This window comes from Triturus cristatus, chromosome 7 (assembly GCF_964204655.1).
Source record: "Triturus cristatus chromosome 7, aTriCri1.1, whole genome shotgun sequence".
Classification (NCBI taxonomy): Eukaryota; Metazoa; Chordata; class Amphibia; order Caudata; family Salamandridae; genus Triturus; species Triturus cristatus.
Genome location: NC_140590.1, coordinates 1052101293 through 1052118517, shown reverse-complemented (window position 1 = coordinate 1052118517; position 17225 = coordinate 1052101293).

Below are 17225 nucleotides of genomic sequence, written 5' to 3'. Positions count from 1 at the left end.
TCATTTGAGGGTAGTGAGTCGGTCTCGAAAGACACTTTTCATCACTGTATGTCGGCCACAGCCGAATGGCTGCGAGCTAACTCACTCCAGTTCAATGGGTCAAAAACGGAGGTTCTCCATTGCTCTCCTGATCGCCTCCCTCGTGCGTTACCTGACGACTTCTGGCCACCTTCTATTCCGGGTTCTGTGGAAGGAGCTAAATCGGCTCGTAACTTAGGAGTGGTGTTTGAACCTGACCTACAGCTGGATGTTTCAGTAAATAAGACCGCAGCGACCTGCATGGGCCTGCTTCGTGCCCTGCGCAAAATTTTGCCAATACTCCCCCCAGGTGTCAGAGCAGAGGTAGTGCGTAGTATCATACTCAGTAGGTTAGACTACTGCAACGCACTACTTCTAGGAGCTCCTAAAAAATTGATCCTTAAGTTGCAGAGGATCCAGAACATGGCTGCGAAATTGGCCTTGTCGCGACCACGCTCTGCTTCTTCTTCTGCAGCTTTAGCTGATCTACATTGGTTGCCGGTACAGCAGAGGATCGCTTTCAAGGCGTCATGTCTTGTATTTAGAGCGTTGCATGGACTCGGACCAATTCCACTCCAGGGTCTGTTTTCATGGTATCAAGCTGCCCGACCTCTGAGATCTTCATCGGCGTTCCTGGTGCGGATTCCAAGGATCACTAGAGCAAGGATAGGTGGCCGTGCTTTTAGCTATGCGGCCGCCTCACTATGGAACTCCCTTCCTCTGGCGCTGAGGGGTAGTCAAGATTTGCTCTCCTTTAAAAGGGATCTTAAGACCTATCTGTTCCCAAGAGCAATGTAAAATATTCCTTCCGATGGTTTAATAGGGTCTCAGCGCCAGGATACCCTTTGGGTGACAGCTGCGCTTAACAAGAAATAAATACATTAGTGCCCTCCCATCCTTATAGGTAGATACTATAACACCCCTATTTTTAAATCACCCATTCCATCATCTCAATCCATGTGTGACCAATTGATAAACTTTTTTCAAAATAATATTAAAAACATCCATAAAGTATTTGATCTGGACAAATTACTGGACCTCAAACAGACACTAGCTGAGGGTGACCTTAATACCCAGAACACTTTTCTTGGTAAATGTTCTTCTTAATCAGTCATAAGTTAAATATTTCCGGTCACTGACTAAATCAGCTTCTCTCTCTGATCCACTCCTTGCATACTGCATATGGTGCCAGACGTTCTAACTAAATGATTCATACTCATATGCAAATTAGCCATTGAGTCATCCACTTTTGCCCAGTCATGGAACAAAGCTGCAATAATTCATCTCCTGAAAAAAATGAATGCCGATGTCACAGATTGGAAAAACTGTAGACCAATCTCTGTTTTCTACTGCCAGCTCAGATCTTGAAGAAAACCCTAATTATGGAACTATCACTAATCATAGAAAATCAAAATGTATTAGATGGTTCACAAGCAGGTTTTAGGAGAAGACATCGCACAGAGTCTGTGCTGATAACTGCACAGATGATTTGAGAAGAATTCTAGATGTTAGAGGTGCTGCATCCTCGAAATGTTCGATCCGTACCGGTAGCTTGACTCTCTCAGATGAGCATTAAAGACAATGGCCTGGGGTGCCGGATTGCATGGCCTCAAGGTGGCCACACCCTAGTGAGGCTCTTTGCACCGAGTCATCCATCCATTGAAAATCAGTGGCCCAGGACTCTGTCTACAATATTCGGCATTGAGAGGATGAGCGGAGTCTCCTTGCAGCACTGAAAGAGTGGCCGGTGACTACTGCTGACCCCTGTACACCCGCAGAAGAGCCTCTTGATTTTGCCCATGCCTGAGCCACCCCGTGGCAAGTTGGCAGAATGGGCTGGGGGCTGACTCAATTCATCCCTGGCACTGTTGTGCCCAGAGCCAATGGACCAGCCAGACAGCACATGGTGAAGCCGGGCGGAAGGTGAGGAGCCACATTTTCCCCCCACTAGTAGCAAACATCTTGCAGCCCCAAGTCAGGCCTGCGGGGTATGCAGGTGGCAAAGTCCCAGGCCATATTGGCGGCCCTTGGGTTCTTCAGAGCTGTGGATGCCTGAGCCCAAAGCGAATGGTCCTGGACCCAACACCACAGAGCAACGGACTAGGTGATCCTCAGACCTCAATGGTGCCATGGTAGCCAGGGGAGGCTCGTGGGTGTCCTTCCTTGGGGAGCTAGATTGTGGCTCTGGATATGCCTGGTCTGGACATTTTTGCTGTGGTGTGGCGCTCTTCCTGACTCATGCCTCCCTACTTCACTTGAGCCATCGGTCCATCTAGGGCCATGTGGCCCTGTCCTGAAATCCTGGCAACAGATGGGGTTATACGGATGCTACCCTGACTTTCCTGACCTCTGGGTCAGTCTACCTCTGCAAAAACCAAAGGAAATGATGGACGGAGTGTTGAACATTGCAAGCACTCACCCCCAGTCAACTGATCTGGGTTTAATCCATCACCGTTCTTTAGCCCACTCTGCCACCCCAGTTCAGACCTGGCCATATGCAAATCAGTCTGACCCTGTGCCTCATGGGAACAGTCCAGCCCGAACTGCCAAGCCATGTCTTCCCTGGACCGGAAACAAGCTTCCTAGGACCGGTTTCTGGCATGTCAGCCGTCTTCAGCCAGGCTTGCTTGAATCCAGTGGCAAAGTGAGCAAGGGACTCACGTCTGAGCATACCCTGCCAACTTATGGCGAACAAAGCAAAAAGCAAAGGAAATGATGGACGGAGTGTTGAACATTGCAAGCACTCACCCCCAGTCAACTGATCTGGGTTTAATCCATCACCGTTCTTTAGCCCACTCTGCCACCCCAGTTCAGACATGCCATATGCAAATCAGTCTGACCCTGTGCCTCATGGGGACAGTCCAGCCCGAACTGCCAAGCCATGTCTTCCCTGGACCGGAAACAAGCTTCCTAGGACCGGTTTCTGGCATTTCAGCCATCTTCAGCCAGGCTTGCTTGAATCCAGTGGCAAAGTGAGCAAGGGACTCATGTCTGAGCATACCCTGCCAACTTATGGCGAACAAAGCAAAAAGCAAAGGAAATGATGGACGGAGTGTTGAACATTGCAAGCACTCACCCCCAGTCAACTGATCTGGGTTTAATCCATCACCGTTCTTTAGCCCACTCTGCCATCCCAGTTCAGACATGGCCATATGCAAATCAGTCTGACCCTGTGCCTCATGGGAACAGTCCAGCCCGAACTGCCAAGCCATGTCTTCCCTGGACCGGAAACAAGCTTCCTAGGACCGGTTTCTGGCATTTCAGCCGTCTTCAGCGAGGCTTGCTTGAATCCAGTGGCAAAGTGAGCAAGGGACTCACGTCTGAGCATACCCTGCCAACTTATGGCAAACAAAGCAAAAACCAAAGGAAATGATGGCCGGAGTGTTGAACATTGCAAGCACTCACCCCCAGTCAACTGATCTGGGTTTTTAAAGAACGGTGATGGATTAAACCCAGATCGGTTGACTGGGGGTGAGTGCTTGCAATGTTCAACACTCCGTCTATCATTCCCTTTCGTTTTCCTCAGTCTACCTCTGACCATCTTGCCTAGGTGGGAGGAGACCCTGCTATGCTTTACTAGCCGCATGAGCGGCCTGTACCAGAAGCACACTGCTTCAGGAAACCCATGGTGGTGACACCCCCTTCCTGTGAAGACCTCTCTGCAGCACTTAGCTGGCCAGGCGTGTGGGGATTGAGTGCCTTCCTATGAAGGGGGCCAGCTGTCTTGAACCTCAGCATTCAGTCTTCCATGACTAGCATGAAACCCCCCCTCAGTCAGCAAAATAGGCAATGTGAGATACAAGACAGTCCAAACTACACTTTGGTGATAAACATATGTCCAGGGGGAGCACGCTGGTAAGGCCCGGTCAACCTTGGTGCTGCAGTAAGGGAGGATGATGCCAATGTGAAGATACTCTTGATGCATATGCAGAGGATCCTCACCTCAATTGACACACATCTGGATAATCTCACCTCCTGGGTGGACAAGCTGACCACCTCCCTAAACAAACAAGACAAGCGGCTTACCACTGCAGAGACATGCATCGCCACGCTCAAGGATGACACAGCGAGTACCAACGAAAAGCTGCTGGACATGGCCAAAGTCCTAAGCCTCATCAAGGCTAGCAATTAGGATCTAGAAGCCCGGCCCCGGCGCAACAATATACGCATTGTGGGGATTCCGTAACCATGTAACACAAGATATGTGGCAGACTATAAGAATCTCTCCTAAAGTCCTTGCTTGGTCCCACCGGATTCCCACTGCTGTTCATGGTTGAGCAATCCCACCGATCTCTGGGCCCCAGGCCACCCCAAGAAGCACTGCCATGGCTCATCATCACTAAACTGCTGAGGGACCGCAACGCTCCACTACAGATAACACAAGAGAACCAACCTTTACAATACAAGGGCTCCACACTCTTTATCTTTCCTGACTTCACCCTCTCGGTCTAAGAGGCCCACCAGGAGTTTCTCTCCCTTTAGTGCAAGCTTTGGCAAGCAGGTAAACCCTACTTCATGCTGTAGCCTGCATGACCCATATCACTCATGGAGACAAAGTCCACATCTTCTGTACATGGCAGATCACATCGCCCATTTAAAAGAAATTACTGCACAACTTTTGGGCTACCCCATACACGGCACCACCTCATCTGACAATGGTCTGAGTGACATTGAGTGACTGGGCAGACACTGTTATGGCCATTGCATCATGGCCCCATGATAATCCTGGCCACTAACAGCATACTTACTTTGCTCGGCGACACCCCCATTTTCAGTGGAGGTGTGGTTCTGCCAGTGCTCTGGACTCCCCTATGGGGTAATCCTTATTGGTTCTTTCCTAATGTAAAATGTGCTGCATGCCCACATGGTGCCCACATTGTTTCTGTTTTGGATGGTTTGTTGGGACACGTTCACTGGCAGGTTGAGTTGGCTAGTGTGGTTGGTTGATTGGATGTGTACTGTGTTATGGTTGTTTCCTTCCAGAGTGTATGTTGCCCTGCTTAGCATGGACCACATTGATAGAACTTATCTTAGAATTTTTCTGCTAACCCCAGCCCCTACTCCATATCATTGCTAAACCACACCCTTTACTAGACCCATCATCATACAGACCACACCTGAGGAAGCTTTGTCTACATCTAGACATGTAATGTGTGTGTTCCTAATAGCTTTCATAAAGTGCAGCACATTCTTGCTCACTTTGGCTAACATAAGGTTGACATTGCCCTTCTGCAGGAGACTCACCTTGACACACGCTCCAATTCCACATTTCCACAGAAATGGACTGGCCACAGACTGCTGGCCAATTACTCATCCTATGATCAGGTGGGGGACCACCATATTGGTGGGCTGAAGCATGCCAATTTGCATCCTCAATGAGGCCTCTGACACACAGGAGAGTTGCAACCTAATCCAGTTCATGGTGGGTGGTCACATTTCAGTCTCCTAAACACGTATGGCCCTAACACAGATGACCTTGATTTCTTAAGAGATGCCTGACACAAACGTGCAGTACTCTCCCTATGTGCAATGCTGTGGGGGTACAACTTTAGCTTGGTATTTAAAAAAATCCTAGACTTCTCCAATCCCGCAACAAGTGAGCGCCATGCAACTACTCTTGTTCTTACCAATAAAATGGACACAGGTGGGCTAGTGGACATATGGAGGCACAATAATCCAATACTACATTAGAGCACACATATTTGCGCAGTGCACAGTTCATGGGCAAGACTAGATTATTAGTTGGGCATGACCGATATATGTAGCTGGACCTACTTGACTGAGCATCTCCCCCATGCTCTATCTGACCACTTGTCTATCATATTGTGTACTGACATACCTGCTTCCAAACACCATGCCTTCTCCTGGTGGCTGTCATCCTCAGCACTATTGGACCTTGGCTTCCACGGGTGAGATACGTGGTGAAATTCTTAATTACTTTCAGGATAATGAGGCCTCAGTCAACTTGATGGGCATGGTCTAGGAGGCAATCAAAGCTTGTATCTGTGGGGTCTGCATTGCCAAACAAAATGGCTTGTGGAATAAGCTACGTACATGCTGATCTTCATAGTTTGGAAAGAGAGCTACATGAACTAGAAACACATTACACACTTGCACCTTCATCTCACACCCTGATGGATCTTAGGACTAAATTATCAGAATTCAGTGACTTAACTGATCTGGAGGTCAAACATTCAAACAAGTATGCAGTGGGCCCAGTTCTATGGTGCAGCAGATAGGCCAAGCAGCATGATGGGTTACTTGTCGTGGCAGCCAACATCACCGCCAGGCATTCTCCAGTTTGACACAGATAGGGGTGAAACCTTTCATGATACTGATGACATTCTGGGTGAAAGCATCGCATATTTACGGGCCTTAAATGTAATGCACAGCCTGGTGAGAAAAATGCCCAACCTCCCTTTCCCCAGACCAATTACAACGCTGCATTGCAGTATTTTGATTGGCTCGGGGGAGCCTGGGAGCCCAGGTGCTTGCTGCTGCTGCCTGCTGCTGGGCAGGAGACAGGAAGAATATGAGGGAGGGGAGGCAGTGGTTGAATGTTTTTAGGGAAGTTCTTTTTTTTCCTTTTTCATCCCATCCACCCCACCCCAACACCTGGGTCTGGTAGCAGCTGGTACTATTGCCCATATGGCCCGGAAATGCCCTTGTGTTTTTGGGACAAGGTGTTTTTCACACTGTCAGATATAGCAGGAGTCACACTTACACCTCCCCCGAAGATAGCCTTGGTCTTTTGCACCATGGCTGGAATGCAGGGTGTCAGGCGGTTCCATCCATCGCTCTCCTTCTGGCCTAGTGGTGTGGGGCAGGTAACACTCACCTACTGTTGGGCTACGACTGAAACATTAGATATGTTTCAAATGAACAGTTAGAAACCTATTATACCACAATACCACAGGTCCTTTGTCCACACGACATGTGCAACCTACTACAGGCCCATCTACTTAGCAGGGCCCATCACTACCTTAGTTGACGGAGGGTGGGAGCGGGGGTCAGGATAGGGTCTGTGCTACCTGGTAGACTCCTGCTAATGCAAGCACATAATTGCCTGAATTTTCAAGATGGCTTATGGTTGGTGTAGGCCAGATAATTGCATTATATTGTACTTTGAGGAGTGGGGTAGGCACTAACTAACCTTCTGCATCATGAGCCCCACGGTTTAGTATATACTGTGATCCATGTCAACAATTGGCCTGTATCATATCATCTGTACATTGTGCGCTCTCGATGAATGTTTGTTTGTTGTGATCTTTTCTGGAAATTCAAAAAAGCTAAATGAAAAAAATGGAACAGAAAAGGCCACTTAGACCACAAACTTTAACTCTGCTCTGTGGTGTTCCACAGGGTTTATCACTTAGTCCAACATTGTTTAACCTTTATAAGTTTCCTTTAGCAAAGTTGGTACAGTCCTTTAGTTTCGCAGTATAGTTCTATGCTGATGCTATGCATATACTGATTAATATCTTAATGGAATCGGCAACACTCAGGAGAGTATACGAAAAGTGGTCATCTGGATGATACATAACTGTCTGAGATCTAACAGAGAGAAACACAAATCTTAATATTTGGCAACTCCCTAAACATCTAATCAAGCTTATAGTGGCCTACAGAATTCTGAGCAACTCCTCAACCAGTCACCTCAGCACTTAATTTAGGAGTCATCTTTGATAAAGAGTTATCCTTTAAAGCTCATATTCAACATGTGGTGGCAAAGTCTTCCCTCCTATCTTACCTTGTCCTAAAAATAAACGGTCTATCAAGCCCTGAAAGCCTCTCACCTAGACTATTGTCACATCCTATATTTAGGAATTGCTCAGGCTACATTACAGATGGCACAACATTCTGCTACAAGATTGGTTCTAGATACATCCAAACATTATCTTATATCTTTAAAGAGCTTGCACTGGTTGCCAGTCCATAAGTGTTCCATGTTTAAGGCTCTCTGCATGGTGCTCTGGGCTCTACATGGGGTGGACCTGGCCTCTATCATAGCAAATTTTAGTTGGTATGATCCCCAGAAGGCATCTCAGATCTTTGTAGAAGAAGTTTGTTGTGGTACCAAGAACAAAACTGAAAAAATGGGGAGGCAGATCATTTCCCATGCTGACTGCTAGGCTCTGGAATCCTCTCACGTGACAAATATAGCACATGGAGAGTCATACGTCTTAGAAAACAGATCAAAACCTGGTCATTATCCTGTATGCTATAGGATTTCTGGAGCCAGGTCCTTTCAACAAGTTCTTACCACCAAGCTTCCGCTTGGTACGAAAGCACTTTATAAACTTGTTTCTTATCATATCATATATCAGATCATGTCATATCATATCATGATAAAGCATTCCAGAAAAATGTGGGTGAGGTGTCCTGATTCATTGTCTTATGAAACCTGTGGTATGCTAGGAATTGGATAAAAGTAATTTATTTCAGTATGTGTCACATTTTGTGTGTTGTAAGATTTTAATAGAGAGACCATGTGACAGAACATATTCCCTCTCACTTTTTTTGGTAACAGCATTCCAACTTCATTTTCATACTTCATATCTGTATTCTGCACACTGGTTTTCAATTATGAAAAATATAGAATGCAGGGAAGATTATCAGATAATGTCTACTGTCTATTATTTCTGATTCACAAAGCAATCTTACCATTTTATAACTATTATTAATTTCAATCAGCACACTAATGGCATAATTATAGATCTGTCGATGGATTTAAATTATGTTGACTATCAAATCGTGCTGAATACCCTCTCTGCAAGGTTATGATTTAATAGCACTGTTCTTCAGTGATTCACATCTTACCTAAACAACATATTTTTGATCATCCTTATGAGTCCATCAGATCGAGCACCATCCTTCTACCGTGTGGAGCACAATAGACTAGATCCTTATCTTTAATTTCATCATGAAACTCCTGGAGGTTCTCCTAGTGTACAAAGTTTATTTATTTATTTTTTGAAGAGTTTTATATAGCGCTAGCCAGACCCGAAGGTATCAGAGTGCTTCACAGCTTGGGTAAAAACACACAGTTTGGCAGTCGTAAACATATTGATTCATGGCGCAACTGGAAGTCTCGGTGCACTGAACAACAATTGCAGGAAAGGAAGACACAGAGAATCACAATATTGACCACATTGATTCGAGCCGAGCCTCCTTTAGGGAGGGGGGGGAGAGGAAATGGTCAGGAAGGGGATGAGGTAGAAGTCGTAGTGACAAAGTGTCTGAGTCCTGCAATGTGCAAGTTTAAGTGTTTCGGCAGCAGCTATCCATTCGGTAGAGAACGGTTGAGGAAGAGGTCTTTGAGCTGCCTTTTGAATTGTATAAAGGAGGGGGTAGTCCTGATATGGACTGGGATGGAGTTACAGATATTGGGCGCTGTAATATTTGATATCAGGTTCAACACGTAGTAAAGTTGAAGAAAGTCACTTTTATTTCTCATAAGAAGATCCTATCTGGCAACATTACATTAGATCCAAACAGCTTACTCGCAGCTCTCCAACTGCCTCCACCCACCTTCTTAGAACATCAGTATGTCATACTTGACAACGCAACCACTATGACAAGCATAGCAACCAATACAGAAATAGAAATGGAAATGCAAGATGCCACACATCTCCCCTCCTTACAAACAGAAAACACAAAAACTACATACAAGAAAACAAAATACATATCTATACATAATCCTTTAAATACTTTGGCTGAGAAGAAAGTCTCACAGAACGTCGTAAGACCACCCCCGGATTCTTCAAATTCTTCGTCAAAGCATCCTTATCCAAAGTACTGTGAAACTCACTCCCAATCACTTTGCCATGACCATCTTTTAGAACCACCACCCTGTTCAAATTCCAAACCCGATGATCTTGAGTTTTGATTGCATTCCTAAAAACTTTGATAACAGTCATGGGGTTAAAATATTTCAGATTTGCATTCTCACCTTGTCCAGGTTTCTTAACCGCCACTAAATCACCAACTTTTACCTTCACACACTTAACCCGTTTCCTACTGTCAAAGTTTTCCTTCCTTTTACAGACTTCAACATCCTCCTTTGCCTTCAATTCATCCTCATCACACACATCCACTCTACCCTTCCCCACACTATACTTATTTACCCAACTGGGCTCCAAATAAGTGTTAGGAATTCTCCTTCGAAACAAAAAAAATGGAGTTTTACCTGTGGTTGAATGAGGAGTTCTCCTATATTCTTCAACTTTCTTAAGAACTTCACTCCTCAATCCAAAGTTAAAGCTTTAGCAAGTGAGATGGTTTCCTTCAACACTCTATTAAACCTTTCCACCATCCCATTAGACTCTGGATGATACAGAGCACATTTCTTATGCAAAATACCACAAGAATTTAAAAATTCCACCATTTCTTTTGATACAAATTGTACCCCATTGTCCGATAAAATCGATTTTGGTAAACCCTCTCTAGCAAACAAGAGTTTCAAACACCGTATGACATTAGCAGAGTCAACATTAGTTAAAAAAAAAACCTCAGGCCAACGAGAGTACATATCAATAATGACTAAAAGATACACCTGAGACCCAGACATGTTAATGGGTCCTAAAATATCTAACGAAATATCATCCCATGGGGACTTGGGTCGAGATCTAATAACCATGGGCTGCACCCTAGGTACCTTTGATTTCTCACTAACATTACACAACACACAATCCCGTATTTGCCTCTCAATGAACTTGTCCATGCCTGGCCACCAATACGATGAACGCAGCCTTTCCTTAGTCTTCGTAATACCAGGATGACTAACATGACCCAAACTTACCAACTCCTTTCTAAGTTTCTCCGGAGGAACCAATCTCATGCCTCTGAATACCAGCCCATCCTCCACAGATAGCTCATCCCTCACATACCAAAAGGGTTTAGACCCATCCGAGCCACTTTTCACACTCAGCCAGTTGGTCTGAATCAAATTCATCACCTCTTTAAGAGTATCATCTCTTGCAACCTCATCAACCCACTTCTCTTGAGAAATATGACTACATTCAACCACACAGACCACATCATCACAATCATCACAATCACTATCATCACAACACCCCTCAGACCCCAATCTCGAAAACACATCCGCAACAACATTATCCACACCAGGAATATACTTGATTGAAAAAGAGTATTCCTGAAGACCAATGATCCATTTCGTTATTCTGCTCGAGATTAAGTCCAAACCTTTGTTCTCAAAAATTTCCACTAAAGGCTTATGGTCTGTTCTAACTTCAAAACTTACACCCCACAGAAATTTCTTCAGTTTCTTAATTGCCCAAGAAATTGCCAACGCCTCACGCTCAACAACCGAATACCTGGTTTCAGGATCCTTTAAACCACGTGACAGAAACAGGATGGTCTTCATACCATCAGGACTCATTGGTTGCAACACAGCACTAAGCCCTTTGTCACTCGCATCAGTTGTCAAAATAGGCTTCAAATTAGTGTCAAAACTCTGTAAGAATGGCGCGATCGCTAACCTCTCCTTAATCCTCACAAATTCCTCCTGACAATCTCTAGACCACACAAAGTTGGTCCCTTTCTTGAGAAGCAGTCTCATGTTAGAAGTTAATTCAGAGAATACTTTAACAAATTTTGCATAATACTCTATCATGCCAAGAAAACTCATAAGTTCATCCTTCGAGCCAGGAGCCGACAACTTCCGAATAGAACTAACTAAATCCTCCTTGGGTTTGACACCACTGCCAGAAATGTTATGTCCAAGATAATTCAATGAGTCTGTTCTAAACTTACATTTTTCGATCTTTATCGTCAAATTCCCATCACTCAACCTTGAAAGAATATCCCTTAACCGTGAATCATGTTGCTCCAAATCATCACCAAAAACAAGAATATCATCTTGATAAATGCACACTCCCTCAACGCCTTTAAGTAAACCTTCCATAACCCTTTGAAAAACTGAGGCCGCAGAGACCAATCCAAAAGGCATCCTTATGAAACGAAACGTTCCAAAAGGCGTTATGAACGCCGTTAAATCTCTGCAAGAAGGTTCAAGTTCAACCTGGTGGTATGCTGACGTTAGATCGATCGTACTAAAAATCTTATCCTTCCCCAATAACGAGAGTAACTCACCGATGTTAGGTAAAGGATATTTGTCAACAACCACATTCTTATTCAGTTGGCGCAAGTCAATACATAAACGCAAATCTCCATTGGCCTTCCTTGCTGCAACCACCGGAGAAAGCCATTCAGTTCCTTCCACCTCCTCAATGATACCATTTCTCTTCAACTTCTCCAATTCCTTCATCATCTCATCCTTGACCGACAAAGGTACGCCCCTGACTTTGCAGGACAGCGGTATCGAATTATTCTTTAGTTTGATCCTATGTTGATACCCTTTCAAACATCCTAAACCCTCACTAAATACCTTTGGAAACTCCATCTTCAACATCCTGTTAAAATCACAATCACTAGATTTACTGACCACACATACTTGGTCTTTTAACAAAATTTGAGGCACAGCATTAGGATCTAAGTAAACACCCAGTTCACCCTGATGAAACCAACTTATCAAACTGTCACCTTTTTTCAACACATACACCTTCCCAGATACATCCTGCCTCTAAATTCAATCATACCCCAGAAATAACCATGTAACTTAATAATTTCACCTCCATAAGCCACTGGAGATATGTCAGGCTTCAACAACTTCACCTTTTGTTCCAACTTATTCCAATAAAATTCATTTGACACAATCGTAATCTTAGCACCGGAGTCAAACAAAACACGAGTGGGGATGCCATCAACTAGAATTTCATCATACGGACAAGTCCTCTTATTGATAGAGCAACTTATTTGCGAAATGATTTGTCCACATTCAACCTCCTCATAGCCTTTTGGTGAACATTCACCCTCACAAACATCAATACTCTTAACCCTAGGGACAGGTCTAGTGTTACAAACCGACGGGTAATGTCCCTTTTTCTTGCATTTACTGCAGATATTATTCAAAGCAGGGCATTTTCGATCATTCGCTAGATGACCTGATCTATCACACCTATAACATTTAAATGTGGAAGTAGAACTAGATGTTGCACCTTTGTTATTAACAAATTTTCCCTTATCCTCTGTTTTATATGAATCCTTCTTTTCATTCACACTTTGTACTTTGGGATCAGTAGTCTTGTCCTTGTTAATAATAGCCACACACTTCAGTGAGTGTTCAATTCTTTTTGCCACAGCTATGACCTCATCCAAATTGGGCTCATCTCTAAGCCAAAGTTCCTCTCTCACTTTGTCCATATTACAGCCCAACATAAATTGGTCACGCAAGTGCTCATCAACTAGACCCTCAAATCTGCAAGAAGAAGCTAATTTCCTCAAATCAGTTAAATAACTTTCCACAGTTTCATCTTCACGTTGCATTCTTTTCCCAAAATGATACCTCTCTAAAATAGTACTAACTTTGGGTAAGTAATGTTTATCTAATTTACATATACAAATTTCATACTCATTAAGCCCTCGAGCCTCTGTAGTAGACAGTTCAGGTAGGTGATCAAACACGTCTTGCCCTTCAGACCCCAAACAATGAAGCATGAATGAGGTTTTCCTTTCAGCACCTAAAGATGCACCACACACCCTCGCATATCTTTCAAACACCTTTTTCCATTTCTTCCATTTTATAGGGGGTTCACCAGGAGATGCTAAAAAAAATGGGGCAGCAGTGACGTTTTGCATTGTTTAAATCTAAACCTGAAATTTCAAACTGTAAATACGTTACTTATTTTAACATAGATAATAACTATCTTTTTTTTTTTAAAAACTCAAGCAACACACACTTATAATTGAACAGAACTCCTGAAACCTCTTGAAGCCATACATAAAACTTCACATTGTTTAAAAATTGTGCCCAAACAACAGCAAACACGAGCACAAAACTGTTGAAGTAAATCTGTTTGAAAAGGAACAAATAAATTCAAATGAGCTTTCACTGAGCTTTCACACACGAATAAGCGTGTGCATCGCTGAAGAAACCCACAAACATCAATAGTATATGAGGATGAGTGAGCAGTATCAATTAGTGAGCAGGATCAATTAACCTTTCACAAACGAATAAGCGTGTGCATCGCTGAAGCAACACACAAAGATCAAGAAGTACTCGAAGAAGAAGATGAGCGAGCAGTACTACAACTCGTGACGAACACTGAGTTACCGGATCATTAGTACTTTACCACAGCTGAACAGGAGATTCCAGTGTAGATACTTTCTGTGGTGTCACAACTCTTCTTGACAAGCCATAAACCAAATTACGTCAGCCGCGGCTAACAACGCACTCTCTGAATAAACTTTACGAACGATTGCACGTCGTAACTAGGCAACCGCAAACAACAATCTGACTCACTTAAGCCGAATCAGAGAAGGATCTGCGTTGTAGCTAAGCAACGATCTGACATCCAACTTAGTAATCACGCACAGCGACGTAACGCTGAAGCATGCGCAGCGCGTTCCCAAGACCTTTGTTGTCAAGCATAAAAGTATATGAGAACTGGAACGTCGCGTGAAGTGTGAGTTCCTTGCTTGTTTGTTTTTAAACAGTAACTTTGATTTTACCTTGAAGAACCGCTTTCCTGTAAAACATTCACACACGATGAGTAAAAGCATTTAGTATTCAAGTAGCGATGTAAAGTTCCAATAGTGCACTTGTATTAGCAGCACACACCGAAAGCCACATATCCCATCCGTGCTGTGTGTCGAAAACTGCTAGTTAGTGAACTCTTGAGTGGCACCCCAAAGACACGGAGAATCGAGATGAAAATTATCAGCACCCTCCGGAAACCAACACAGCACTGTGTGTCTACCGTTGCTAAGTCCAAATGTAGAATTGTTAAACTCCTCGGAAAGCAAACACCGAAGTCTTCACACAACCATCACCTACTTACACTCACAACTCCCTTAGTGAAACAGCTGCCGTTTTCCTTCAATGATGACACAGCTTGAAACTTCCTTGAGAAAACAGCTGCCGCTAAATCCTTTGATGAAATAGGTGCCGCTTTGCTTTACAGATGACGCTTAGTTTTTCAGATGACGCGTGTTAGGATCTTCTTCTTTTTTCCAATCCTGCCGACTACGCCAGTGTAATATTTGATATCAGGTTCAACACGTAGTAAAGTTGAAGAAAGTCACTTTTATTTCTCATAAGAAGATCCTATCCAGCAACATGTCATTAGATCCAAACAGCTTACTCGCAGCTCTCCAACTGCCTCCACCCACCTTCTTAGAACATCAGTATGTCATACTTGACAACGCAACCACTATGACAAGCATAGCAACCAATACAGAAATAGAAATGGAAATGCAAGATGCCACAGGCGCATTTCCAGAGAAGGATCTAGAAGCGTTTTTTTGTTTGCGGATTTTCGGCGGGATGAGAAGTAGAGTGTTAGAACTTCTGACGCTCCTTCTCTGACCGGCCTTCTTGAGTTTGGCCGCCAGCTATGCGGGTTTCCCTGTGTGCAGGGCTTTGTGCGTGAGGCAAGCCGTTCTGAAATTGGCACGTATTTCAATTGGGAGCCATTTTAGCTCTCTGAGTGAGGGCGAGATGTGATCATACTTCTTTACTCCGGTGACCATCCTAGCTGCTGCATTGAGAGTTGATCTGAGTGGTACTAGGTGGGATTTTGCTCTACCTGTGAGGGAGGTATTCCCGTAGTCTAGTCTAGACAGCACCAGGGATTGAGTAGCTTGTTTAAGACATCAAGATCCCACAGTGCAGATGATACTATATTAGAAAATCACTTCATGGAATGTTATACCACAGCTGAAAGACTACCGGGTGCTGATTATATCGGTGAGGAAGCTTAAGGTGTACTTGAGGCTCAACCCCTCTAGAAACAAGTATGTGCTCTTCACCAGGAACAATCAACAGACATGTGTACAGGACTGGCTTTCAGTAATGAGCATTGATGGCTTTACCTTACAATCTGTAGTGCCTAATCTACAAAATTCCACATTAACACTATTCCTCAGCTTGATAATATACATCTCAAAAAAGACAGATGCTTTATGTCACAAACAGAAAGGCAAGGGCTTTTTCCACAGATTGGTTTGTGTATGGCTAATTTGGTGTGAGCTGGCATGGTGGAAATAAATAATAGGCTGGATTGTGACCCAGAATAATTATCTGTTCCTGAGAATAAATTAGGCAATCCATCCATCACTTCTTTCTTTTTCCCATATTGTTTCCTCAAAGCAAATTTCTAAGCAGCTTTCCAAGTCAAGGTCAAAACTGGAGACAACACCTTAATTGTTGGCATCCAAGGTTCATATTTACCCCTTTGAGTGACATCCTTTAAGCCATTGCTGTTTTATTTGAAGAATGTATAAAGTTGAACTAATGTAATCTACCTTCAAAGCACTCATCCAGCTTTTCAGAATGCCACTTTATCAAGCAAGCAAGGTTGAGATCTCCACTGATCAATGTAATGCTCACAAGCAAACTTGACTAGCTTAAGACAATAAAATGTAGACTGGAGAAGGCTAATTGCATAATATATTTGCTATTGCTTTGCTCGGAGGACCTGGAGCACCTTCTCCACATACATCCAGTTTTCTTTACACCTACTCTTTAGAAAGAAACTGAGAAGCCTTCTCTTCAAGCAACCCCCATACACATGTGGCTCAAAATAATATGGATGGTTAAATCCCTGCAGAGTTACCTGCATCATAGCCCCATCACCATAAACCATGTTGCAGAAAACTCCATTGCTTTTTTACCGAGGTCTGCATTACATAAATCAAAAACCGTATCCATGTAGAGCCAACTTTCCTTTTATAAGTTTTGGGTAACTGTTACTCTCTCCCATGGAACAGCATTGTTTACCCAAACATAAATTAAAAGAGTTGTGACACCGCTTTTTTAGAAAACAGAGGATGTTCATATAACGACCAGGTCCAAGTAAAGAGTGACTAGTGCACATGAATATTGGAATATGAATTTTGGATGAATTTCTGCTATTCTACTGCCTCTGGAATGTGGTTTCTCCTAGTTTAAGTCTTTTGACCCATGACTGAGTTGCCATATACAATTTAGACAAATATGTAGTAAAATGGTACACATCCTTAAAAACATAAGGAGGGGGGTTAATTAGCAATGTCTAATGTGCATTAATATCATGGGGCATGACATCAAAAGAAGGAATATCTCAGAAATTTACATCACTACCCAT